The sequence below is a fragment of the Lissotriton helveticus genome, chromosome 4_1 (assembly GCF_964261635.1).
Source record: "Lissotriton helveticus chromosome 4_1, aLisHel1.1, whole genome shotgun sequence".
NCBI classification, from domain to species: Eukaryota; Metazoa; Chordata; class Amphibia; order Caudata; family Salamandridae; genus Lissotriton; species Lissotriton helveticus.
Window position 1 is genome coordinate 231,546,176 of NC_136063.1, and position 27,960 is coordinate 231,574,135.

Sequence of the window (27,960 nt, forward strand, 5' to 3'; positions counted from 1 at the left end):
CAGTATTGATGCCCCCTTGTGATGTACAAAACTACACATTATGTCCACTTTCCAGTAAACAACTTAGGTTCCAATCCTAACATCAAATGGAAGAAAATGGGAATCATCTTTCTATGCAAACACACATTGATAGGGCAATGTAGCTTCGGTTAGCATGAGTCAATAAATACAACAATGTAGCACTTATCTAGAATACTGTCTTATGGAAGTCTTTTGGAGAGCACATCAACACATGATGCTTCCAGCCAATGTAAGGCAAAGGCACAGCAGCGCCGCCCTCCCTTTCCCCACACCAACCATTTCTCCCAAACAGGATCAAACATTTTCTAACAAAGAGTGGAAACTTCAGAAAAACAAGATGAGAGTCTCACTTCTCCATATCTCCACAGTGAGATAAGCTTTCTACAAGGCTCTTCGCTAATGTAATTAGCAAGAATTGCTAAGAAGTAGTTCATCGCCCTTATATATCTCTACAACAGCACTTTTAATCACAGCAAGTTGCAATATACATATATCAGTTAACACATGTGTACTGCAGGCTTATTTTAAACTCTCAGCAGTCCCAGAAAAAAGGGAGAGTAATTTCACAGTGTATATGCATTGAGAGTTCTAAACTGTAGACAACAAATACGTGGAATGCGTTACAAATGCCACTTGTCCTTCCTTTAATTTTACACATTGCGACTATTAAACAATGAAGAAAATGTTTACCTGGAAATGCACACGTGCTGTTCTTGCACATAATGCAACCTGTCCTTTAACAAAAAAAAATCTTCTCAATGTAACTCAGAGAAAGAAAATTAAAGGGGTGCACAGCATCTGACATTTGACCTTGGTGTTTAAATGCAAATGTGATGAGATATGAACAAGATTTGCAGGCCTGTTTGCAGAAATGGAACAAAAGTTGTTCCTAAAACAGATCCTAAAATGGGAGCAGCAGATGGATAGTAGTAATTGGTCCATCCTTTCTGGGAGGGCTAAACACAGGAAGAGGCATGATACATGCATGCCATTGACAATTGGGGAGAAAGAATATGAGAGCAATGATGAAGCCAGCAAATGGGAAGCCTATGGATGGGCTAAAGCCCACCTATTGAATAAAATAAGCTATTCGAGACAACGCATGCGCTGTCTAAGCGAGACCTGAAAATAGCACAGACTGGACAGAATGTGATAATAACCCTTTTACTTTTAAGCATAGGCTTCCCACAAATTACAATACAGTCATCTGTTAAGTTTACAGCCTAAATTCTGAGTCATAACTTTACCATTTCAACTAAGTTACAAAGGTCTTTTAGAGTAGAAGTGATATCATTCAGTAAATATGTCTTTATATGGTCTCACGTGGTTGATGACATTTGAAGAAGTCTACTATAAGTATTATTGTGTTTTATGCATTTGCATACATCACAGTAGTTTGATAGATATCCAAACAGTTGGACATGCTCTGCATCTTTTGGATTTTTTTCACTATCAATTGATTTGTTGTACCCCAGTGTTTTATGATAACTATAACAATATGGAACATTTACATCAAAATAGAATGGATCACTTGTGTCAACAAACCAGAGTCTCACATATATCATATTGGAGACCATCAATCATCAACCATATTTCCTTGTTGGTGACATATCTTGATTCTCTGCCTCTCTGGTTATGTGGATTGAATCATCATAGGCCCTGTCTCTTGGGTGTCCCGCTCTTCAAGTTATCTCCTTTCCTCCACCAGGAGGTAGACTGGCTGGATTGCAACAGTTGTGATGAGTGATTACAAATATCTATTTTCCTGTAAAGGAAGATTTATTGGACAGGAACATGATAAGGTTAAAAAGAAATTACGGTGTTACAATGGGTGAGTTATTGATCCACAGCACCTAATGAGCGGTCAACATGTTTCGGCCAGAGATGCCCATGTGGGTCAGGCTGCCTACAGGACCAAAGAAGAGAGGGTCCAATTTTTTGGGGACTCTCCTAGTGTGGATGAGGTAAGTGACTTCACTTACCACTTTTCGTGATGTAGGTGCATACTGTTTGCCCATACCTTAAAAAGGAGGCAATCAGTCCTCCATAAGGAGATGGGAGGAGAAAGAAGTTCTTCTATTTGACATATCTTCACCAGCACTACTGCAGTCCTCCCTGCCTCGAGATTACACTATACCAATATGATCATCTTGACCTATGAAGGATCTAAATGATGACATACTTGTGTAGGAATAATGTTACTTATTTCTGAGAAACACATAAAAAGTAAACAAATGTGGATCAAACTGCACATCTGTTCATAACATTTGTTCACATATTACTGTTGTAATATAGTAGCAAAATATTTTTGTCATTTTATGTTTCCATTTCTTGTAAGCTTTTCTTAGAAAAAGCAACACAACATGTTGGAACGGGTAAATACGTTGTCAATGAATACATGATATGTGTAGGTCCAACAGCGGCAATACAATATATGTGAAGTCAACATATGCCATTACCTGAACCCGTATAACATTGTCAATACACATAAATGTAATGTTAACAGTGTTGCTTCCGGCAGTAAAGATGTCAATGTATGCCATAATCAATGCGCAAATGACAATATTGTTACCAGTTAATACAATGTCGACATACGCGATGATCTAGGCACACATAACTATGCCAATATCAACAAAGGCAATGTAAATGTATACTATAACAATCGTATGCACAATGTTGAGAATGTCTATAAAAACGATGCCAGTGATTGCCATATTATTTTCAGAAGTTACAGTGAACTTGTATCATTACTTTCAAATTTACCCAAGGTTACCTCCACATCAACCCCGATGATTCAAAGATCTGTGGTCTGGCAGGTCCTGCAACCCACAACCATGCCTTTCAAATGACAGGTCACAGGTGCGGTCCCTCTTAACTCAAAGACAAATGCGTGCCCAGGGAAAACAATGTTCGATCCCACAGATAGATAGTTGCACCACAAACAGGTCCGGGGAAATTGGCCCCAATAAAACACGTTTGGCCAAAGGCTTGCGTTCCCTAAAAATACCACAAAGCTAGATACCACATGTAGATGGAAGCATTCATCCAATCAGGACACGACAAGCACACCACAAGTAGCGATCATGCACTCCTCATGCCGGACATCCGGAAACATACACACTGGCCCACACTAGCTCTCCTTGATGTCGAGAGCCATCTGTGTCCTTATCAGATGACTAAACTTGTTATTTATGACTGAGATGTTCTTTAAAGAAAGTAGAAATTACTTTATTGTACCTCACAAGAGGTACATAATGTCAGCCAAAATGTTGTACATGAGAGACTTTCCTTAGAAGCATTCTGTCAAGACTCTCCTGGTCGCTGTGTTGAATATACCCAACTTGCTCCTGTTCATGCAAAATGCCTCTTGTCTTTTCATTTCTTTAAGATAAATTCATATCTGAGCCACAGATACTTGAATATTAATTACTGTACTCTAACAGACATTACTGCCTGATAAATGATAAAATAAGAATAGAAACAATGCAGTCCGATGGCAATTGTAGATGTATGCTAGGAACTAAATGGGATATCCCACATATATTAGTTGATTGTATGACAGTTCTAGCCCAGAAAAAACTATTCCTGAGGCCTATGTTTTTAAAGTATGGTATTAAATCACGGGCCCAAGCTATAGAACTTCTTACTGATATGCCTAAACTTGATATTGCTATTGCTATTGGAAAATCTATGAAGGCAGTGAAAAGCTGTTTTATGGATACTGATCTCATGAACTAAGATATGGATTGAACTAGTTATATAGTGAAGTTAAAGTACAAAATTTACCTCTTTGGATTTATATACATGTTGAAATCATTTTAAATTTCATTCTATTTTTAGGAATGAACCAGTAATATTTACATCATCAAATAATTCTACTATGAAATGTATTGCATGGGCAATTGTGATGCTTTTATTATACTAAATATAAGGCATCGAGCCAATGGAAATAATTATGGTATTTTGATGATTTTTAGACTATTTATGAACAATGTTTTTTCTATTATTTCATGCTATTTGAGGACCAATGGTTTAAATAAACGTTGCCTTTTGACTTACTGCCGCTATTACAATTCATAACATTATTGCAAAAAAAGTGTCAACTTAATAACACTTCAATCAAGAACCCACAGATAAACATCAATCAACTGAAGAACAATTATCTATAAAACTACACTCTACTGTACAGTACATCATTCAACTCAACCACACGTGCCTAATGTACCTTATATTTACCTTTCCTTACTATATACTATGGGATTATTCTTTGCTGTTACCTCTAAAAAAAATATTTAATAATAACACAAGCTCTTTATTTGTGGAAATATTTGGGTAGTTCTGAAAAGAACCATTTTTATTTTTTATGTTTTATCCGAACCGGTCAATAGGTCCAACAAAAATAAAACAACGTAGAGTGGATACAGGAGCAAAAGGAAGGGAGGGGAAAACTAGGGATTTGGGAGGACACTGGTGAGCATTCATTAAATTGTAATGAATGTTGATGTCTCTATCACTGGCAACTATTGCTGTGTGACACAGCAGGCAGTAGGTAGATGTGCTACCATACTGATGCACAATGTCTTGTCCTTGCCTGAACATCTTCACAGGCAAAACACTGCCAGGAGCAAGAAAAGAGGGATCATCCAATGGAGTAGCTGGTGGTGGAGGTGCAGCTGAAGCAGCTCCTGAGGAGGAAAGCATTACAGTCTAAAGCTGTGGCCACTGATGATGTGGCTGCTCCCACCTCCTTTCTGCCCATACCATTCCTCAGGATTCTGGACATGAGACTCAAGACCCTTAATACAATAAAGAATAATTCTTCTGTAGTCATTAGGTCAACAGACAAACATGACGGAATTGTAATGGAGGACATAGATACTTACAGATCAGAAAAATACTACCAACTAGCCAAAACAGACCATTAAACCAAACTTACAAAGGATCCCAGTAGTGACATACATAAGGATATTTTGAGACTTACCACTGCAGCAAAGGAAAAAGGTATTCTTAGCCAAAATGAGTTCCTTTTTTTAATATAAAACCCATCATACTCTGGTGATTTATACATTGCCCAAAGTGCACAAGAATGTATCCAATCCCCCCGGAAGGCCCATAGGTCCGGCTGCTGTTCTATATTGAGACCATTATATTGAGACCCATAGGGAAATATGTTTATTTTTTCATAAACATCTTTACCTCATTGACAACCTGCTAAGTACCTGACATCAAGAACTTAATAAATCTGGTAAGAAATATGACATTCTCTAAAACTGAATGTTTCATGACTTCTTGGATTGTGGCATCCAAAAAGGATAACATCAACACACGATGAGCCTGCAGTGGTTCCCTACTCCTAATATTTCCATGGCTCACTTGACCTGACCCCTGGTGCAGATCAAATCTGGTAGGCGCGCAAAGCAATGTCATCAATTACTGTAGTGGGGCTGAGCCTTGCATTTCTACAGTGTTAAGTTAGCATGAGCTTATTAGAAGTATAAACGTCATTTTACCTTTTGCTTTCTTTTGCACACAGCACACACGCTGGTTATTGTTTCATGTTAGGCTGAGAGTTTTGCTTCACAAGAGAGAAACTTGTTTTTCCACATTGCTAGGCTTGCTTTGTAAGTTTAGTCTGAACAGTGAGTGTCGAGGCCTTCAAGGTTCTATCAACATTGTTGCTTTTGTTTGAACTGATCAGCGCACGTTCTACACATAAAATATATACAGCTGTGGACAGCTCAGATACTGGCATCTTTAATAATAGACTGTATAGGCATGATTGAACACACTTGGAGAGCATTCGTATGCTGAGAGCTTGTGCAGATCTCGATGTGATTCACTCCTGCTAATACCTGAGGTATGGGGTCGCCTATGCAAGCCTAAGAGAACTTCTTTAGTTATAAAATAACCTACTAGCAAGGGAGGGAGAAATAATAGGTATATAGTTAACCTGTTTCCATTTAGCATTATAACATGCTTTCTCCCTTTGTATTTTATGGAATAGTAACTATGCGGACAATCTTATTTCTTATCATAACTCTGCTTGTATTAGCTAAGATGCTGCACCTGAGAACACGGCGTTAAAATAAATATTTTAAACTTGCTTGTGTCTCCCTTTGGACTGGTATGAGAGTATAACAAAAGAGTGTTCATGTTCCCACCTTACCTGAGTTATTCTAAGTCGCATGTTCTGGGTTGTCTAATCATTGGTGACTTTGGTATAGGACGAAAAGCTAATGAGACACTGATGCTTGTCTGGTAGGGAATGTTGGGTACTAAGGTGAGTTTTTGGTACACCCTAATTCACTGAGGTCCTGAGTCTCTGTACACAGTTCTGTGACTGAGCAGACTCCCTGCAACATTACTGCTGACCAAGGGATTGCCATGTGTTTGGAGCCTCACTGTTACTCTAAGCCCATATGTTCGTTTGCTCATCCTATGTCAACACTGGGCCACAAAGTTATTTTATGCCTTTATGTTGCTCCATGCTTATATCCTTTTTCGCTCATTATACTCCTACTCCATTTATAAATCATGCAACTGCTATGGACCACTACATGCCTTTTGTGTGCATGGTTCATTCACTGCGTTCTAAGTGTCACACCCTACCCTAACCACCTCAAATCTATACAGCTCACATTTTCTACTGTCTATAGTATATTTCTTATTTACTGTGGGGCGATGTATCTTAGCTTACCCCATGCAACGGCACCTACTACAGTTGCAACTCTTGTAACTGCTACTGTTTACCGTATTCTGCTTGTGTATACAGGGGCTATGTATTTATGCCTATATGCCCTTTTGCACATTCCACGCCCACTCTATATGTAAATTGTACAAGTGCTACTGTCCATCATATACCTCCTGTGCACAATTTTGCATACACTGTTTCTTAAATCGACACACACTAGCATAACAACTTCAGAACTATATGGACCACATCTCCTACTGTTCACTAATTACGTCCTATATACTCTTTTGCCACGTATCTGTGTGTACCCCATATAACAACATTTGCTTCATATGTAACTCCTGCTACTCTCTACCATATACTTCCTGTGTATACACTTGGCCATGCATTTTCTCCACAGGTAACTCGTGCAACTGCTACAGTTTACCGTGTACTTCTCATGTATACTGTGGCTATGTATTGTGCCTACTACATGTAATGATATTTAACCCATGTGTAACTCATGCATGCATCTGTTACTTTTGCCATCTATGTAAAGCACTTTGATAATTTTGGGCCGAGCTGGCGCTAAATAAAAACTTTATAAATGAAATAAATAAATGAATTAAATGGATTTTGGGTCCTTACATGCAAACGTACCATGGCAGAAAGGGATCAGAGTTGTCCATGACCTTCTTAATAACAGACCACATCGGGATCCAACCACTTTCATTATAGACGTACTCACCTTGCCAGTTACAGTTATTTTTTTCCAAATTTGACAATAAATATTTCATGCAAATAAAAGGTTTTATGGGGGCTGTTGTTGCCCCAGACTTTTTTATTCTGTACATGGACAGCTTGGAGTATACTATTAAATTAATCAATTCAAATCCTTTCAGAAACCATATCTTAATATATAAACGCTATATTGCAGATATTTTTCTGATCTGGAAGAGTCCTGGACGTAATAGTCAGAAAATGATACATTACACACAACACTCTACCTTAAAACAACAAAGGAACACATTATTGCAATGATTGAGTTTCCACCCTCATGCCCTTAACACACTACTTGCCATTCAGCCAATTCCTAAGGCTATAATGCAATGGTTACATAAGTCAGATTTTTTTAGGGAAGCAGAAATATTGCTCAAGAAACTAGTAGACAGAGGGTACCCGAAATGCCTAGTTAAGCATTCACTTAAACGTGCATGGTATTCCTCTTGGGATACACTCCATGTACTACAGGATAGGGAACACAAGGGAGAAAGGCATATGTGTAACCACTGTTAGACCTGTCATCTTTAGGGTGGTCTTACCCCAAACCTTTTGCCTGCTTACCTCCTCTTTTTGTTGAATTTTGTGCTGGCCTTAGGACTCTGAGCACTTCACCACAGTTGACCAGGGCTAAAGTGCATGTGCTTCTCCCCTAAACATGGTAACATTGTCATATCCACAATTGTCATATTTAGTTTGCTTATAAATCCATTGTACAGTGGTCTACCATATACCCAGGGCCAATACTACTAGTAGGCCTACAGCACTGATTGTGCCATCCACACAAGTAGCGTTGTAGAAATAGCTCAGTCCTGCCACTGCAGAGCCTGTGTGTGCAGTTTTACTGCCATTTCAACTTGACTTTTAAAACACTTTGCCAAGCTTTAAACACTTCTTTCATTACACATAAGTCACCCCTAAGGTAGGCCCTAGGTAGCACTTACAGCAAGGTGCTGTGTACGTAAAAGGTCGGACATGTACTTTTAAGTTTTGCATGTCCTGGTAGTGAAAAGCACCTACATTAGTTTGGCAAATTATTGTCTATTTTTCTAAATAAGTGTGGAGTCTTTTCGTGGTGTTTTCATTGTGTGGCAGTTGGAGTTTATGCACTTTTTCAATAGCATCCAAAACATTTGTACATAACAACATTGTGGTACAACTTAAAAACGCTTACAACTGTAACACTTCTTATGTGATGTATGCAATAACATGGCCATGTGGTAAACTTTACATTGTACAAACCACACAAAAAATACATGTATGAATTTGGCGACACAGTCTTGGTATCCCCTGTAAGGTCCACACTGCTCCTTAAGTATAGCACTACATAACTGGGGGCTACACAGAAAATGATATCCAATAGCAAGTGATCAATATCCTCAGATTGCCTGAAAGTGGACGGAATATGGACCAATTTCTTCATAAAGAAGAATTTAAATGGATTCTGAAGATGGACACCATGAAAACCAGGTGAAACCGAAGGGAGGAATGGACTAATTTAATTTGAACTGGCACAGAGACATTTTCTCTTACCCTAATAGACTGGATATTCTCTGGACTTTCTTTATGTGCTTTCCTGTGTAGTCATCAGGGGTCTGATCAGTTTTGTTTCAATATTGTACATTGCGATAATTCATTGTAACACCTTTTTTCCTTTCATTTGTGTTTCTTGTATTTGTTATTTTTCATAATAATACTTATCGTTCTTGGTTTCAGCCCCTTTTCAAGATGCAACCACTAGACACAGGAGCACCTTTTGTATACTTTTGGCTGCCCTTCCTCTATTGTTGCGACCCAGGATGTCCATATTTAGGGCAGTCCTTTCTTCATCTCTATTACCCTTTGGAAGCAGCCACCTTTTGAAGCACACCTAGCTGACTTTACTCAGCTCTCCTTTTAAGCAGTATTGTTTTCTGTCCAAGAAGATATTGCTCTACTCCTCTGGAGGCCTGTTTACATTCTAGAAGCGTCCCACTATGCCCTCTCACATTACCAATTATGCACCTTTAAGAAAGGGCATTTATTCCTACATAATTTCTTTACCAACCAATTTTTTTGACTGACATTACTTTCTGACATCTCACTTCAGATCCCCCTGGGCCCCATTTGAACTGCACTGGCAATTTTGAAGACACTGGGAGCCTATAAAATCCTGCACAGGAGATTCTGGTTAATGAGAACAAATCTATCTCTCTTACTGTAGTGATTGAGAAATGGTTGAAGGTTATGTGGTGTGTGTGGGCAACAACTGTTGTGGTTTTGGTACTGATGACCTCTACTTTTCATATGCCCCTTCCATTGTTATTAATTCAAAACTTTCTTTGAAATAGATTTATTCTAGACTCTTATCTATATGCCTTCATGCCATATATGCTCATCAATGCCAAACAGCTCAGCACACCCCATTGGATTAATCATTAAGGATTTGAAAAAATATTTAAGTTAACTTTTACCTTTTTTCATGAAGACGTTTTAAATGTTGCCAACTGCAACAACTTCAAAAAGTTGCTTTAGCTTTACAATAACATGTGCCTGGTAAAATTTCCCTCCAAAAGTGTGTTGTGTGAAGGGAAAATGTTGTCTATTTTGCAGGCCACTTTACCTGCATTTGTTTGTGAAAATGTAGCATGTTATTGAATTTCACTCGTCTACCTTTAATTTTGCTAACTCGTGAGAAATCAGGACCTATTTGCAGTGTCATCCTTTTTTTTTACTGCTAGGGGCCCTATTCCGATCTGGGTCGGAAAGCTCTCTGACCAACCCGGATCCGGTGTGTTTTCCGACTGAGCCGGACTCCTGCAGTCCAACCGTGCGAGTACAATGCGGCTGCATGACTCCAATAGAAGTCAATGGGAGCCGGTCGTATGACTCATACATGGGCTCCCATTGACTGAATGGGTACATCTCACACAAAGGCGCCCCCTACAGTGGGTACGCGGCGGTGCCATCCGCACCATACATGCCTGTGTTGGGGAGAACCTTGGGTCTCCCCCTGTGTCTGAGTCGTAAGGCTGCAGGTGACAGGGGGTCCAACGCGGTCCCCCAAAGACAACGTCCCAGGCTTTTTGAGAGCCGGAAACTTCGGATCGAAAAGGCTGTCCGGCCCGTGCATCGTACTGGCTCGGTTGTAAATCGCATCCATTGCACAGCACGGTTTGCTTACAGATGAGACGTACAGAGCGGTTCGGACCCTGAAACGATTTGGTCGGTGAATTTCGCGTTGCTCGCATAATACTTGCTCGCTCGTACAGCTGTACGAGTCGGGCGGAAAACATGCGAACGGCTCGTGCCGAATCGCGTTCGGTGCCCTTTCCAGCGAGATCGGAATCGGGCCCTAGGTGTTGTATATGCCTGGTGAGGGAAAAACTGCCAATTTTGTTTTTCTCCATTGTATAATATTAGCTCCATAGGCTACCATGGGAATACTTTAATAAAGTATAACTATTGGTAGGATTGAGCTAAAATATAATTCCAGGACTAAACATGATAGTTATGATAAATTTAACAATTTGCCACTGGTAGATTTATAATAACTTTTACAGAAAATTACACATAGAACTTTCTTGTCTGTTAACCAAAATCCAGCCTTCAAGCTGCCCTCTCCTGATTGGCCAGCCTCTGCCAGGCTGATCTAAACTCTCTTCATGAGGTGTTAAGTGGCCTGTTCGAGAAACAAAGGATTTCTTGTGGGTAGAGAACTGCATCTGTCGAAGCAAAAGACAGGATTGGGGTAAGGTAGCCAGACTGGTTTTCAAATGAAAAATGTCACTTTAGGACAGCACAGGCTCACTCCCACATACTGCACCCCAGCCACACAGGATCTGCTGTGATTAGATTAGTGAAGGGGCTGGAAGGTTAGTGTTAGGAACTCTTAGCCACTCCAGTGGGTTGGTTTAGCCACATCTAACTCTTCAGGAGAGATTTTCTCCATCTTGGAGGGTAGCACCCCACATCCCATTGGCCAGGGGTGCTCCCCTGCTTGACTCCCCAGAATACTAAATAAATATGGAAGAGTTGCGCTAGAACTCAGATCTACTTCCTGAAACACCAAGGAGAAGGACTTAGCCTGGCTTCACAAGGATTAAGGAGTGGACTCCCTGAAAGCTACAGGTTAACAGAGCCCACCAGCTACATCTCCAGCAAGAATTCCCCATCCTGGAGTCCGTCTTGTGGCATTTACAGGATTTGGTTGGGTGCATTGTAGGAATTGTAGTCCCAAAATCCCATGGACCATCTCAGAGCTTCTAGACTGTTGGATTAGTGTTTTGAACACATTGAACCCAAAAAGAAATTCCAGAAGTTTGGAGCAACTTTTATAAAAAGCTCCATAAGTTTAACAGGTACATCGTGGGAGGTGTAGTCCCAGACCCCAAGAGGCAAACCGGGCATCTAAGCCCTGGGCTCGTACTTTGGACCACTTGCCTCCAGCAAGAAACAGTAAGTGTAAAGAATTCTTGACTTTGTCCCTGTCCAGCACAACCTTTTTTAACCCTTTAGGCGCGATTGCTTCTAAGCGGTAGTTTTACTTGAATTCTTTAAAATGTATTATCCTTACATTGGATTTTTGCTGTTTTGGTGTCTATTTGTTCACAAAAGTAGAACTTATTTTTATAAATTGGTGTTGAATTTTTATTGTGTGCTGTGTTTTACCTATTTAATGCATTGTTTTTTTTTTTTTAATGCTTTACACACCTGTCTCCTAAGATAAGCCTGCTTGCTCGTTGCAAGCTACAAACGGCTGAGCAAGCGAATAATTTATTAAGACCATGACTGAACCTTTTATTGTGCTTGTGCCTTTATTAGTAGTGGTGGGTCCCTACTTATTACTACTAATAATCCACTATCCAACAACTCATAATCAGCACGGTGACTTAAACCTTTGGTTGTTTCTTCATTAGAGTTCAGAGGATAATCACAAAACGTTTTAGAATGGCTGTAGTTCATGTCCCTGGTGGTAAGTTAAGGCAGTGCTAGATGAAAACACCAATTACTACTATACTATAAAAACAGGTTTTCTGGACCAGAATGTTTGTGAGTACTTGGTATGTGTCATTTTGTTTTTTTAATGTGTTTTGATGGTTTTTTAATTGTTTTATATTTGTGCTGCAAATTGCAATTTGGTATTGATGTCTCGTGCTATGATTGTTGTGTTGTGTTATGTTGTGTGTTATGAACAAAGGCATTCTAGACCTCGCAGCACAGAGCTGACAGGCGCGCTTGCAGGGCAATTTACAGCGTCGGAACGCGCTTTCTTAAAGAGCATCTTTTAAATTTTTTAAATTCACTTTTCTCTTCCTACATATAGCGCTTACCGCACATAAAAGTTTGCAGGCACCTCTGTTGGGAGCGGAACACTTAGACCCTCAAACACTCTCGTGATTCTCCACCGCCATCTTGGGTGAGGCAGGGAGTCATTGCGGCGCCATTTCGGCCAGCGCCCTAGCCTCGCAGCCAGGACTTCACGCCCCTACTTAAACCTCACCATGACGACGCGCAGCGGAGACGCGCAGCGGAGTCGCCGGACTCATGCCGGAGTCCAGCCAGAGTCCTGCCCGTCTGGGCTCGTCCGGGCTCAGACGGGCCTGGGGCCTGGCATTATGCCAAATAGACCGCCACTGCGACATACATATTCTCGCGAGGAGCTCTTTGAATTGCGCAATTTGCTCTCCGAAACCCGTCCCCTCGCTGACAAGGGTTTCTTTCCACCATTCCCACGAGGGATGGATGCATCAGCTCTTTCACAGTCAGGTAAGAACACCCTGCTGTTGGGCCTGCTTAATTGCAGGTCCCTTCCGCGTCATGCAGTGGAACTTAACCTTCTCATCCAAGATCAGGATTTGGATATCCTGTTTCTGTCAGAAACTTGGATTACTCCAAGCTCTGACGCTGACATTGTGCTTGCCCTCCCGCCTGGTTTTCTTCTGTTTCATCTGGATAGACCTGAGGGGCGAGGCGGTGGTCTTGCTATCCTTTACAGAGAAAACTACGTGTGCAGGGCTCGGAAGGGACTTGTCGCTGACTGTGAGAGCTGCCACTTTTCACTGCAGATATCTCCCACTGTGACACTGTCAGGTCTGTTGATCTATTGGCCTCCCGGCGGTGTAGGCAACTTTGTAAGTTCCGTGATGGAAACGGTAACGGTGCTGGCCTCATCTACTTCTAATTTCATCGTGTTGGGGGATTTTAATCTGCACTTTGATGACATCGCAGACACTAATGCCACAGATCTCAAAGGGGATTTGAATGCATGCGAGCTCCATCTAATCAACACAGGAGCCACGCATGAGAAGGGTCATTTATTGGACCCAGTTTTTGCTAATATCCCCCGGCTTACGGCCAGACCTGCCTATCCTCTCCCGTGGTCAGACCATTCTTTAGTTCCGGTGGAATGGCAAGTCAAACCGCCCTCAACACCGACACATCAAGCGTTTGTGGTGGACCGAGCCTGGTCCAGACTATCGATCAGTGACTGGTCCCTCAAACTGGCAAACTCACGACCTTTATCCGAGTCAGACCCGATCAAAGGAGATGCTGACCTTAATCGATGGCTGAGTGCCTCGCTTGATGCCCTCATCCCCATGAAAACTATACAAATGAGGGAGAAAAGAATTGGTTCTGCCCCATGGTTCACGGCTGAGCTTCGCCTGCTTAAAAAAGGTTGCAAAAAACTTGAGAGGGCTTGTAGGAAGAAATTTGATGTTACTAAGCGAAAGGAGTACTGGGTAGCGATGAGAAGCTACAAAGCTGCCCTTCGGCTAGCGAAAGCCCAATTTTTTGAGTAACGGATACGACTTGCATCAAATTCGTCTAGGGAAACTTTTAAAGTGGTGCAAGAACTCCTCAAAGTTCCCGAACCGGCAGCCACTCACGACTCTCAGAAGTGCAAGGAGCTGGCCGACTTCTTCCACACTAAAATTGAGAAGATACTCAATTCTCTACCCCAGGCTATAAGATCTCAAGGGACCCAGGAAGAGCTCTCTCCAATTCACTTGAAAGAGCGATTTATCTTTCTGGACACGTTTGGCCCAGTGTCAGAAGCTGACACACTAAAAGCCCTAGTGTCCATAAAAAGTGGCTCCCCTATGGACCCGGTTCCATTTAAATTTTTAAAACAAGTAGCAGCCTCCATCGTAGGACCCATTACGGACCTGATGAATGCTTCTTTCTCCCAGGGCTTGGTACCACCAAGCTGGAAAACAGCCGTGGTAAAGGCATTGCTAAAAAAAACGAATCTGGATACGGCGGAGCTGGCCAACTATAGGCCGATATCTCTGTTGCCAGGCCTCAGCAAAATTGCGGAGAAGCTAGCAAATTACCAACTGTCAAACTTCCTAGAGTCGAATGGTCTGCTCCGAGATTCGCAGACCGGTTTCCGTCCTGGCCAAGGTACTGACACGGCCCTCCTGGCAGTCGTGGAAGAATCCAGACGCATCTTAGATTCGGGAGGATCAGTGGCAGTGATCCTCCTGGACCTGAGCGCTGCGTTTGACACCGTGAACCATCGGGTGTTGATCCAACGACTGTCAGAGGCGGGAGTGGCAGGAGCCGCCCTGAGGTGGCTTAGTTCATTCCTTGACGGTCGGTCATACCAGGTCTGGGAAGGCAGTAACAGGACTACATCTATCTCTCTCCAGTGGGGTGTGCCACAGGGCTCCTCCCTGAGCCCGACATTGTTTAATGTCTATATGGCCCCCCTGGAGGATGTGGTGGCCCCTTACAACATCAAGATCATCAGTTATGCTGATGATACTCAGTTAGTGGTCGCCCTTCCCCAACTGGTAGACAACCCCGACCTGCTGCACTCATGCCTGGTGGATGTCCAAACCTAGATGGACGTCTCATCTCTTAAGCTGAACGGCTCTAAGACAGAGATCATGTTGTTAGGGAATAAAGCTCCTCCATTGCCTTTAACATGCTGGCCGAGCTGCATGGGTGATTTCCCCACCATGAAAGAGGAGATTAAGAGCTTGGGGGTCTGGTTGGAACAAGATCTTTCCTTCCGAACTCATGCCAAAAAAACTGCAGGAGTGTGCTTTGCCCTGCTGCGGGCAGTTTGGAAAATCTTCCCGCTTCTTCCCTTTCCAGCGAGGAAGCTGTTGATTCAAGGTCTTATAACATCTCACCTTGACTACAGCAATGGTCTTCTCCTGGGTGCCCCTGAATCTACTCTTAGCAAATTACAGCAGGTCCAAAATGCGGCGGCCAGACTGCTTATGGGCATTTCCAGAACCGAATCAGCCAGACCCGCCCTTAAGGCCCTGCACTGGCTACCAGTGCGGGAGAGAGTAAAGTTTAAGGCACTTTGCATAGCCCACAAAATTCTTCAGGGTAAAGGACCATCTATACTAAGAAACCTTGCAGTGCCTTACAAAGCAAACAGAACGCTGAAGTCCGATCAGAAATATCTGCTCCGTGTCCCGAGAGTAAAAAGATCACGCACGGGCGGGAGACGATTTTCTGTGAACACAGCAACGCTTTGGAACTCTCTGCCCTTAAAACTTCGCGCTGAGACCTGTATTTTGCGCTTTCGAAAAGGTCTGAAAACTTATTTGTTTCCTGCGTGATTTGGCCTGACCATCTCATTGTTTTAACTGTCGATGCTCTGTTCAAAGCGCCGGGATGCCCTAGGGTAGCTGCGCGCTATATAAAATTTTAATAATAATAATAATAATAATTATGTTATAACTTTTTTTGTATTGTGCAGTTATGGTTTGTGTTTTTACTTGCTGTTGGACCTGGCCCTTTTTGGCAGGTTCACCCCGAAACTTTTTGCTTTTGCCTAGCCTGTTTCTGTAACCTGCTGTTGGTGATTTTAGGTCTCTGTGCACTTTTTCACTGTGGTACAGTGTAAAGTGCGTGAGCTCTCTGTGTATGTGTGAGAGTGACCTGCCCTCCCATAGGAATGCATGGGGAATATGTGTGACTATGGTAGTTCCTGATGTGTGGGGAGTGCAGGGTCGAGTTTGGTATGTGCGAACTCGTGAGATTGAATGCTGCATAATCATGTATGCGGCATGAATGTGTCTAGTGTGGAAGTGCCACTTCTAGACATGGGTGTGCGTGTGTAGTGAGTGTGCTGACACGTGATTGGCTGGAGCCTGGCTCCAGGAGTCTGGATGGGTCTGCCCAGTGGTGAGTGTTGAGATTAGCATGCTGATGTGAGGGGAGGGGTGCACCTGGGTCCTGAATAGGGCTGGGCTTTCCCCACACAATGCTGGCTCCACCCCCTGTGGTGCGTCTGATGTCCCTAGCCTGGCCAGTGAAAGGAGTTCCCCATAACCAGTTGTAGCTGGTTCTCACACTGCCTGCACCCTGCTAGACAAAGGATTTTGGGTATAAAAAGGGTGCTGTGACACTCTGAAAATGTTCTTGTTTCTGACTTGAATCCTGCCAGGGGCATACTGCTGCTTGGGCCCAGCGGTAGGCTTGCCTCCCTTGGCCCTGCCCAGCCCCTGGATACCTGATGGACCTGGATGCCTGGAGGATCTTTTCTTTCTTGGGGTCCTCTTTGCTTCACTTTGCCCCCAGGACCTTTTGTCTTTGAATCCTGTGTTCCTGTGGGTTTGCCTATGCCTCTAGCGCCTTGGGAGTGCTTTATTTTGGCCCCCTAGCGCTTGAGAGCGCTTTATTTTACAGTAGCGCCTGGGAGCGCTTGATTTTTGCCCCTAAGCGCTTGGTAGCGCTTTTATTCCTCGCAAGCGGCTGCACACGCCGCATATTTTGCCTTGATTTAGTTTATATTTGATTCTGAGGGTGCCACACCTCATTTTGTGCCCTCAAGTGGAATCACTGCCGCCGAACCAGAGATCGTGTAAGGAGGCGCTGTTCCTGCCTCCCTACCAAGGGCCGTGCTGCCATTGGCGGCCCTCACACAGGAAGTCAGGCAGGCCCGGCCGTGACGAGGGCGGGGCCTGCCACCAGGCGGAAGGGCGGCCGGAAAAGAGGAGCATGGCGGCGCCGGTTTCAGCCGGGCTCCCACGTGCTGGACAGAGCCCTGCTGATCCACAAAGGAAGCAGGTGGACCTGCACGGGGTTCCCGATTGGTGGAGAGAGCCCCGCGGGGAAGGAGGAGATGCCGCCGCCTGAGGGAAGCTCCCGAGTGCCGCCAGGGAGACCGGAGTTGCTGCATAGAGCCCCGGGTCCCAGGAGGGGGCCCGGGTGAAGTGGGGACGCTGGTAGCAGCGTGGGACTCCTGTGAGAAAGGAGGGAGCCCCGCAGGTGCAGCGTGGCCGGCCAAAGCCTGCCTGCAAGACTTCCTGCCCGGTGAGTGCTAGAGGGCTGGGCAGGGGGGGCACGGCCGCATAATTTATTGAGCGGCCCCCACCTGAGAGGGGGCCGCTCCAAGGAAGGGGGGCAGTATTTGAGTCCGAGTGGCCCCGTGTGCTGAGTGGGCTGCTCCAACAATGTGCACAGCGCATTGGAGGCATATCGATTTCCTGAGACCCCGGAGGCTCCACCGTGGGGCATGTTTTGTTTGAGCCTGCGTGGCTCTACTCTGGCCATTTGTTTTAAAGTCCCACGGAGGACTTGGGGGCATGTGAATTTATAGAGCCAGATGGCTCCAACGCCCCTCAGCTGTTTCAGAGCCTGTGTGGCTCCAACGTGGGCTATATTTCTTTGAAGGGTCCAGGTTCTTGTCCCCATGTTCAGTCTTGTTCTAGGGTCAGTGAGGACACTGTTGCAGTGTTGTTGTTGCCAGCTGCCCAGAAATTAGTGGGCAGCTGCACCGTTTAGGCGCCAAGGGAGAGCGAGCCCCTGTGTGGGACAGAGATGGCACAGTGGTGCCAAGCCTTCTACAGCTGCGCAGCACTTAGTGCCAGCTGCAACGTTTAGTCCCTGTTGTTGTCCCAGCTGCCAAGCAAGTAGTGGGCAGCTGCAACGTTTAGGTTTTGCGCCGGTGGCGCACCCCTGACTGGCGCTGCAATGGCAGCGCGCCCTGACATTCTCGACACAGGGCTTTTGAGTGCCTTTATTAGATGGCCACTTGGTCAGGGGGCTGGTAATGTGATTTTTGCGCAATGTGATTTTGCTATGTTTATGATAGTAATTTCCTAAGGTGATGTTTGCGCAAAGTGACTATGAGGTTATATATGTAGGTTTATGCTAGTGAGATGTTTTCACTATGTGAGTTACGCCCCTAAATATGATGTATTCTTAGGAGGCAGAGCCTAATGTGTTTAGACTAGTGAGGAGATGGCCTACTGTATTTTTACCGGTTAGGCCCAAATGTGAATTATGCGTAATGTGCTATGCCATTATGCCCGCGACACCTCTGAATGTGTTTTAAGCATTATGTGTCTTACCTACACCGCTGAATGTATGTTTATGCATCATGTGTTTTCCTTCCCTACACCTCTCAATGTTTTGATGCATCATGTGTAATATGTTCTCGCCTATACCCCTAAATGTATGGTGATATTTAGGTGGTTGTACTTTCTAGTACAGGTGTGCTAAAGTGATTAATATTCAATGATCTACAAAGTGCTATTTCTAACAGTATTTCTGCTAAGTGCTGATTTTGACAGTGGCACATGTGGCCCTGTCCTGTAAATAATCCCTTGTGAATATTGCCCGTGCCAGTTGGCACAATGTATATTGTGTGATTACTATCTGATGTGTTTTGACAATACATAAGTTATTTTTAAATAACCTTGTGTGGAGTTCCTTTTGTGGTGTGCCTAGGATGTTGTTGCTGTTGTGTGCGTGCGGAAATCCTTTACACATTGCCTCCGGGTTAAGCCTGTCTGCTCGTGCCAAGCTACCAAGGGGGTGAGCAGGGTTTATCTTGGCGTGTGACTCCCTTGCCCTGACTAAAATGGTGGTTTCTGCCTGGCTTTGGCGTAAGCCTTAGCCAACCAGAAATCCCAGTTCTAACATTGTTGGTCAGCGGTGAGGATTAGGACTTGTGTTTGCGCAGTGCCACAGCAACAACTGGCTACATTACAAAACTCTGCATTTTAGATAGTCACATGTTTGGGATTATTGTTTGTGATTTTGGTTTTCCTCAAGAGTGTCATTTTCAAATGGTGTTTCCTGCGCTTTTATGTTTAGTGGCAGAAGAGAGAAAATGACAGGGCAAGACGCCAGTAGAGGGGGAGGTTCCCATAGATAAGGAATCCCTTGATGGGTCCAGTGCCCAATCCCTTTTCCTGTCCCTGTGTGGGTAGATGGAAAAGAGGGGGTGTGGAGGAGAAATGGCTTGCTTGGGAGGGTGGTTATCCCCTGAGTGTAGTGTGTGTGTCTGGATTCCCCAGTATGGTAGGATCCAGTGGTGGCAGCTAAAATGTGTCCAGTGTGTGAAGTCCCATTCCCAGTTCCCAGAGTATGGTGCCTGGTGCTCAGTAAGAGAGGTACAGGTTGAGAGTCAGGGGCAGTGAAGAACTGTCTCGCCAGTCTGGAGGGGGAGTGTGTGGATGAGTGGTGTGTTGAACTGGAGGAGTTGGTGTGAGTTTTTTTTAAAGGAGCTTGCACGGGAGGTGTACCTCTAGTGGTGTGCAGGAGGTCCTGCAGAGGCACTGGATGAGAAGGTGGACGTCTGGCGGTGTGCTAGATGTCTTGCATTAGGGAGTGATTCTATAAGTAGTGGCTTATGTATCTGATGATCCTGTGTAGGGGAAGAGGTTCATGTGTAGCCCAGCTAGGTCCCAGTAGGATGGTAGGGGTGTAGGGGCTCACGTCCTGTCTCAGTGGAGGCGGAATGAGTGTGGGACGGTGTGTCCCACGTTGGCCCGAAACCCTGTCTCAGGGCCTGGAGGGTTCCCTAAGGGAGCGCAAGGTCAGGGGCCTAGGCTGTTCTTACAAGTCATTTGAGGAGGATCTTCCTGTGTCTAGAGGACAGGGAGTTTCTGTACCCAGAACTCTGGCGGTCCTGGTGTTGGGCAGTACCGCTCCTAAGTGGAGGGTGCAGAAGTCCTGGTTCGCTGGGCATTTGACCGTCTAGAGTGCTTGACCATTTGTGGGGCCTCTGGAGGTCATTCCCTGAGGAGGGGGGAGGCCAGGTTCAGGTTCAGCCTTACCTGGAGGGAAAAGCATCTGTAATCAGTGTCCTGACCGGTTTGGCTTCCAGGGGTACCGCTCCAAGGTGGGAGGGTGCAGAACTCTGGAAGGGGGTGACCCCGGTGCAACCTGAGATTTTAGATCCTAGGTTGGGAGATTAAGAAACTTCCAGGTCAAGAAGGAATCTCCGCCAAAGTAGATCAGCTGAAGAGACTGAGGAGGCTGCCCTTGCTGTGTGATAGGGGGTTCACCTGCAGTTTGTTGTTTCTACTAAGGTAGAGGAAAGGGGACTTTGCTGTGTGTTGTGTCTCCCCACCTGCTTGAAGAGGGACTGTGCTGTGTGCTTTGTACCTCCAAAGTGAAATAGTTTCCAGATCCCAGGTGGTAGACCAGTGATGGAGAGAGGTCCTGATCTGGTGGGAGAGATGTGTTCTGGTGCTTCCCTGGGAGGGTGCGGAACCCCAGAAGTAGAGGTAGGGTGGGGCATTCTTGCCCGTGACCTCTGGTCAGCCGGAGGATATGGTCCCTAGGTTGAAGGGTCAGTGGTAGTTGTAGCTACACTGAGAGGGAGAGTGGAGAATGTATATTGTGTGCCAGTGGTCACTGCCCCCCACTGTTATGCTCTTAGTCCTCAGGATCAGTTTGTTGTTAAAACAAGGCCACCTCCTGATCTATCCAAACCCAGATTGCTGTAACGGCCATGGGTTAAGGAAGGATCAAGCGAGGGCAAAAAGGCGGGGAAGGAAGGGGACAGCAGGGAGGGAGATCTGAAAGACAAACAACAAAAAAGTTGGTACCGGTTTCTATACACCAAGTAATAGACAACCACAAGAACCACAAGTAGTGCCCTCTACCTGTAAATGAAACTAAGTTCACTGCACTGTAAGGTATATTGCACCTCTTTCTCATCAGATCCCGGGAATGGAGCTATATTCCCCTGTAACACACAAAAACAACAGTCCTTACTCTCTATCCTATAACACCTTGAATACGTATATAGTTATAGATCATTGTACGTACCCTCCCAGTGGAAGAATCTGGTTGCTACTAAAGGGGGAGGTCTGGAACAGCGTCTAGTCAACCCCGTGTTACTTGGCACACGTTGTAAATAATGAAAATGGTAAGGGTTACTTCACCCGTGGAGAATAAGAACGGTCACAGTACCTGAGTCATTGAAATTGTTTTTTCTTCTGATCACTTAAGAGGTACTCGAAGTATGGTTTATACACTTGTATACCCAGCAGGAGTCGCAAGACGCTGACTCTACCGACAGTTATTAGTCTTACCACGCCTGGTAAGAATATCGAGGGAATGTGGCGAGATTTCGTCCTCCGCATGAACCCTCGAAGTATGAGGCTCACCAACGGAGGGCAAAGTTGCAACGAAGACCCTGTAAACACGATTGTTCTCCGCATGAGCCGGTGCAAGAAGGCTCGCCAACGGAGGGCAACAGAACACGCACTCCCAACAGGGGACCAAGATTCCTCCGCATGAGCCGGTGAAAGAAGGCTCGCCAACGGAGGAACACAAATGCGGCACCCACCAGCCGGCGGAAATGCCGAGACCCAATCCAGCCGTGAGACTCACGGAGTCCCAAAAGGCAATCCTGGGGGTTCTCCTATGAACAGACTAACAAAGGTATCCAGGTCAGTATGGGCTGTTACCCGGTCGTGGATCAAGAATATCCGACGAGGAAATCCGGAAGTTTCCTCCTATATAGCGCCGCCCAGAAGTAGGCGCTAGGCATTCTGGGATTTGTAGTAGCTTCCTCGCTGCCGCGGCACACAGTATAATTCGCCCTTTCGAAGCGCTCATGGAATCGTGACACCCACTCTGTGAAGTGGTCAGGACCTGTGGCATTTGGATGGCCTAGGGCCTGGTCCTGGCCATGGATGACTAGGGAGTGCCAGTGGGGTATCCTAGTTGGGCCATAGAGCTCTTGTTGAGAGAAATCCATGTGGGTTCAGAGTGGCGTAGAACCGGAGGGTGTCCCTGCCGTGCGGGCCCGTGTCCGTGTTTTGTCGCCCAAGGCAAGGAAGCCCATCAAGGGATTGATTGGTCTACCCTGCGTTTTGGCTGGAAGGGGGTTGTGTTGGACCTGGCCCTTTTTGGCAGGTTCACCCTGAAACTTTTTGCTTTTGCCTAGCCTGTTTCTGTAACCTGCTGTTGGTGATTTTAGGTCTCCGTGCACTTTTTCACTGTGGTACAGTGTAAAGTGCGTGAGCTCTCTGTGTATGTGTGAGAGTGACCTGCCCTGCCGTAGGAATGCATGGGGAATATGCGTGACCATGGATTTCCTGATGTGTGGGGAGTGCAGGGTCGAATTTGGTATGTGCGAACACGTGATATTGAATGCTGCGTAATGATGTATGCGGCATGAATGTGTCTAGTGTGGAAGTGCCACTTCTAGACATGGGTGTGCGTGTGTAGTGAGTGTGCTGACACGTGATTGGCTGGAGCCTGGCTCCAGGAGTCTGGATGGGTCTGCCCAGTGGTGAGTGTTGCGATTAGCATGCTGATGTGAGGGGAGGGGTGCACCTGGGTCCTGAATAGGGCTGGGCTTTCCCCACACAATGCTGGCTCCACCCCCTGTGGTGCGTCTGATGTCCCTAGCCTGGCCAGTGAAAGGAGTTCCCCATAACCAGTTGTAGCTGGTTCTCACACTGCCTGCACCCTGCTAGACAAAAGATTTTGGGTATAAAAAGGGTGCTGTGACACTCTGAAAATGTTCTTGTTTCTGACTTGAATCCTACCAGGGGCGTGCTGCTGCTTGGGCCCAGGGGAAGGCTTGCCTCCCTGGGACCTGCTCAGCCCCTGGATACCTGATGGACCTGGATGCCTGGAGGATCTATTCTTTCTTGGGGTCCTCTTTGCTTCACTTTGCCCCCAGGACCTTTTGTCTTTGAATGCTGTGTTCCTGTGGGTTTGCCTATGCCTCTAGTGCCTTGGGAGCACTTTATTTTGGCCTCCTAGCGCTTGAGAGCGCTTTCTTTTACAGTAGCGCCTGGGAGCGCTTGATTTTTGCCCGTAAGAGCTTGGTAGCGCTTTTATTCCTCGCAAGCGGCTCCCCACGCCGCATATTTTGCCTTGATTTAATTTATATTTGATTCCGAGGGTGCCACCCCTCATTTTGTGCCCTCGAGTGGAATCACCGCCGCCGGCCCAGAGATCGTGTAAGGAGGCGCTGTGCCCGCCTCCCTACCAAGGGCCGCCCTGCCATTGGCGGCCCTCACACAGGAAGTCAGGCAGGCCCAGCCGTGACGAGGGCGGGGCCTGCCACCAGGTGGAAGGGCGCCTGGAAAAGAGGAGCATGGCGGCGCCGGTTTCAGCAGGGCTCCCATGTGCTGGAGAGAACCCTGCTGATGCACAAAGGAAGCCGGTGGATCTGCACGGGGCTCCCGATTGGTGGAGAGAGCCCCGCGCCGAAGGAGGAGATGCCGCCGCCGGAGGGAAGCTCCCGAGTGCCGCCAGGGAGACCGGAGTTGCTGCATAGAGCCCCAGGTCCCAGGAGGGGGCCCGGGTGAAGTGGGGACGCTGGTAGCAGCGTGGGACTCCTGTGAGAAAGGAGGGAGCCCCGCAGGTGCCGCGCTGCCCGCCGAAGCCTGCCTGCAAGACTTCCTGCCCGGTGAGTGCTAGAGGGCTTGGCAGGGGGAGCACGACCGCATAAGTTCTTGAGCGGCCCCCGCCTGAGAGGGGGCCGCTCCAACAAAGGGAGGCAGTATTTGAGTCCGAGCGGGCCCATGTGCTGAGTGGGCCGCTCCAACGATGTGCACAGCGCATTGGGGGTATATCGATTTCCTGAGCCCCCGGAGGCTCCATCGTGGGGCATGTTTTGTTTGAGCCGGCGTGGCTCTACTCTGGCCATTTGTTTTAAAGTCCCTAGGAGGACTTGGGGGCATGTGTATTTATAAAGCCAGATGGCTCCAACGCCCCTCAACTGTTTCAGAGCCTGTGTCTCTCCAACGTGGGCTATATTTCTTTGAAGGGTCCAGGTTCTTGTCCCCATGTTCAGTCCTGTTCTAGGGTCAGTGAGGACTCTGTCGCAGTGTTGTTGTTCCCAGCTGCCCAGCAATTAATGGGCAGCTGCACCGTTTAGGCGCCAAGGGAGAGAGAGCCCCTGTGTGGGACAGAGATGGCACAGTGGTGCCAGGCCTTCTACAGCTGCGCAGCACTTAGTGCCAGCTGCAACGTTTAGGCCCTCTTGTTGTCCCAGCTGCCCACCAAGTAGTGGGCAGCTGCAACGTTTAGGTTTTGCGCCGGTGGCGCACACCTGACTAGCGCTGCGATGGCAGCGCGCCCTGACATTCTGGACACAGGGCTTTTGAGTGCCTTTATTAGATGGCCACTTGGCCAGGGGGCTGGTAATGTGATTTTTGCGCAATGTGATTTTGCTATGTTTATGATAGTAATTGCCTAAGGTGATGTTTGCGCAATGTGACTATGAGGTTATTTTACCTATGTAGGTTTATGCTAGTGAGATGTTTTCACTATGTGAGTTATGCCCCTAAATATGATGTATTCTTAGGAGGCAGAGGCTAATGTGTTTAGACTAGTGAGGAGATGGCCTACTGTATTTTTACCGGTTAGGCCCAAATGTGAATTATGCGTAATGTGCTATGCCATTATGCCCGCTACACCTCTGAATGTGTTTTAAGCATTATGTGTCTTACCTACACCGCTGAATGTATGTTTATGCATCATGTGTTTTCCTTCCCTACACCTCTGAATGTTGTGATGCATCATGTGTAATGTGTTCTCGCCTATACCCCTAAATGTATGGTGATATTTAGGTGGTTGTTCTTTCTAGTACAGGTGTGCTAAAGTGATTATTATTCAATGATCTACAAAGTGCTATTTCTAACAGTATTTCTGCTAAGTGCTGATTCTGACAGTGGCCCATGTGGCCCTGTCCTGTAAATAATCCCTTGTGAATATTGCCCGTGCCAGTTGGCACAATGTATATTGTGTGATTACTATCTGATGTGTTTTGACAATAAAGAAGTTATTTTTATATAACCTTGTGTGGAGTTCCTTTTGTGATGTGCGTAGTATGTTGTTGCTGTTGTGTGCGTGCGCAAATGCTTTACACATTGCCTCCGGGTTAAGCCTGTCTGCTCCTGCCAAGCTACCAAGGGGGTGAGCAGGGGTAATCTTGGCGTGTGACTCCCTTGCCCTAACTAGAATGGTGGTTTCTGCCTGGCTTTGGCGTAAGCCTTAGCCAACCACAAATCCCAGTTCTAACACTTGCTTTATGCATGTTAGCGTGATATGTTCTATTTAAATATGTCTACAAATGCTGCTACGTTTCTTTTAAAAATGTGCAGTTGTCTTTAACCTTTCTGTGACCATCGATCATTTACGACGGTTTAAAGTGGTGAAAACGCATTGATCCAGCTTTTTAACCATATTAGACACTAATCAGCCTGAAACTATGGGTGAACTGTGCCCTGAAAGAGCACTTTCAGTGCCACTTTATTTGATACGGTCCAGGATCTGTGTGTCAGAATCCTACTGAAGACTCAGAAAGCTGCATTTCTTTTTAAGCCAATTTTTCCCACGCAAGCACTCCTGTAACTCATCATTTTTTTTATTACTGGGAGATTGCCACTTCCTGCTGCAATTGAAATAGGCAGGCTGTGTTGCTCGGAAGCTCTTAGTGTTACTGTATTGCGTATGGCTTCTGAAAGGCGTGATATTGCTCTCACTGTAAACAAGCAGAAGACGAGAACTTTGATCCAGACAGTAGACGCCTACAAGAAGCGCCTCTTAGCTAAAAACAAGGCCTGCTCGTAATAGATTTCTCAGCATAGTTTTCAGCCAATTGCATCTTCTGTCCAAAGGTCTTTATTACTGCGTAGGTTAGCTTTTATTTTGAGACATTCGGTATTGATATTGTGTGAAAATGTATCGAGGAGCTAGCATCAATGTCTAAAGGTTTTTCTGGAGGGCTATTTCTTGAAGTGATTTTTCAACTAGCAGTTAGCGATGCCTTTTATAATGTTAAGATAACTCTTCTTTGCTGTTTCCTGACATGAGCAAAAAAGGCACAGTATGAATGCCTCACGCGAAATTGAAAATGTGAATAGATTCTGCACTTCGCTGCAAGACTTCGCTGACTTTAACTGAGAGGTGTAAGCACTTGTGCAGACATTTGTGTTTTACTGTGACAGACCCTTACTTGTACATTTTATTAGCCACAGTATGAAGCAGCCAATGACCCGAATGCACAGATTATCAAGGTTAAATACCAATCATTGTTCTTGTCAATGGTTCAGCTACTCTTGAGGATTTCTTACTAGTACAACACCTCCAGTGTTCGATCCGAAAAAGAATTGTCACCGTCCTCTAAACCATAGCTTTTACAACACGGTAAATGTAAATGTAGTATACTTGTAAAGCGCACAGCTGCCCCAGCAACGGGGCGTCCCGGCGCTGTATAACTCTGGGGAACCCGTCCTGGCTTTCCCTGTGGGATGGTCCCTTGCTGGGAGTCCCCAAGGTGGAGCCAGGCATCCCCGGAATTGGTAGGGCCGTTGTGGAGATTAGGCAAGCTAATGCCCAGAGTTGCCGAGTGGAACCCCTGATTAGAGTAAGCACTGAAGCGAGAATTATCGGGTCCGCTGACCAAGGTCCACGACCCTGCCGCGTCGGGAATTGAACCCTGGTCCCAGGCTGACTTCTGCTCTCAGGCCTGCCGCCTCTAACCAGTGAGCCACACTACTCCACAGTGACAACTTCTTTAGTGTCGATGGCCAACAGGGAACTAAAACTAGCCACGGCTGGCACAGGTAAGAGCGGTGGGGCGGAGCGGGGACGGGGCTGTGTGGATTAGTGGGAAGTCGACAGACGACAACATAAGTAAAATGAAATAAAAAAAATTAATAAGACCACTTACGTTGCTCTCGTCGCACCGCCAACTCAGCGACGTGGCGATCACAAGGAAAGTGTTTTTTTTATTTTTATTTAATTGTACCGATCCTGTCATCTGTTGACTTCCTCCCCCACCCTGCCCCACACCACTGCTCCTACATGTGCCAGCTGCGCCTGGTTGTATCAGTACTCGCATCGCAAGTGGTAAGTGAAAGCTAAACCAAAAACATCTTTAAACCTTTTAAGGAATAAAATGCACTTGTATAAGAACATAGTGGCCAGCAGGAACATGTGAAAGAGCTCTTTATGGGATACTGGGACACCCACCTGCCCCAGCAACCCTCTACACAATGAGTACACCCATCACTAACTGAAGAGCTTCAGAGCTCAGTGCTCTGCAGGAAAATCTCAGTGTGAATCTAAGTTTTGCTGGCGAGCCCAGATTTTACCATAATTCAATTAATTCTCATCTAGACCCTTTCATTCAAACTAATCTAAATCCCTTTAGGACTATTCTTACTTCTGTGGAGGTGCTATTGCTTTTGTGCTATTTTATTTTTTTAGGTGTATCTTGAGAACAAGTTTATTTTACTTTTCTATATATTATTGTTTGAACTTTAGAT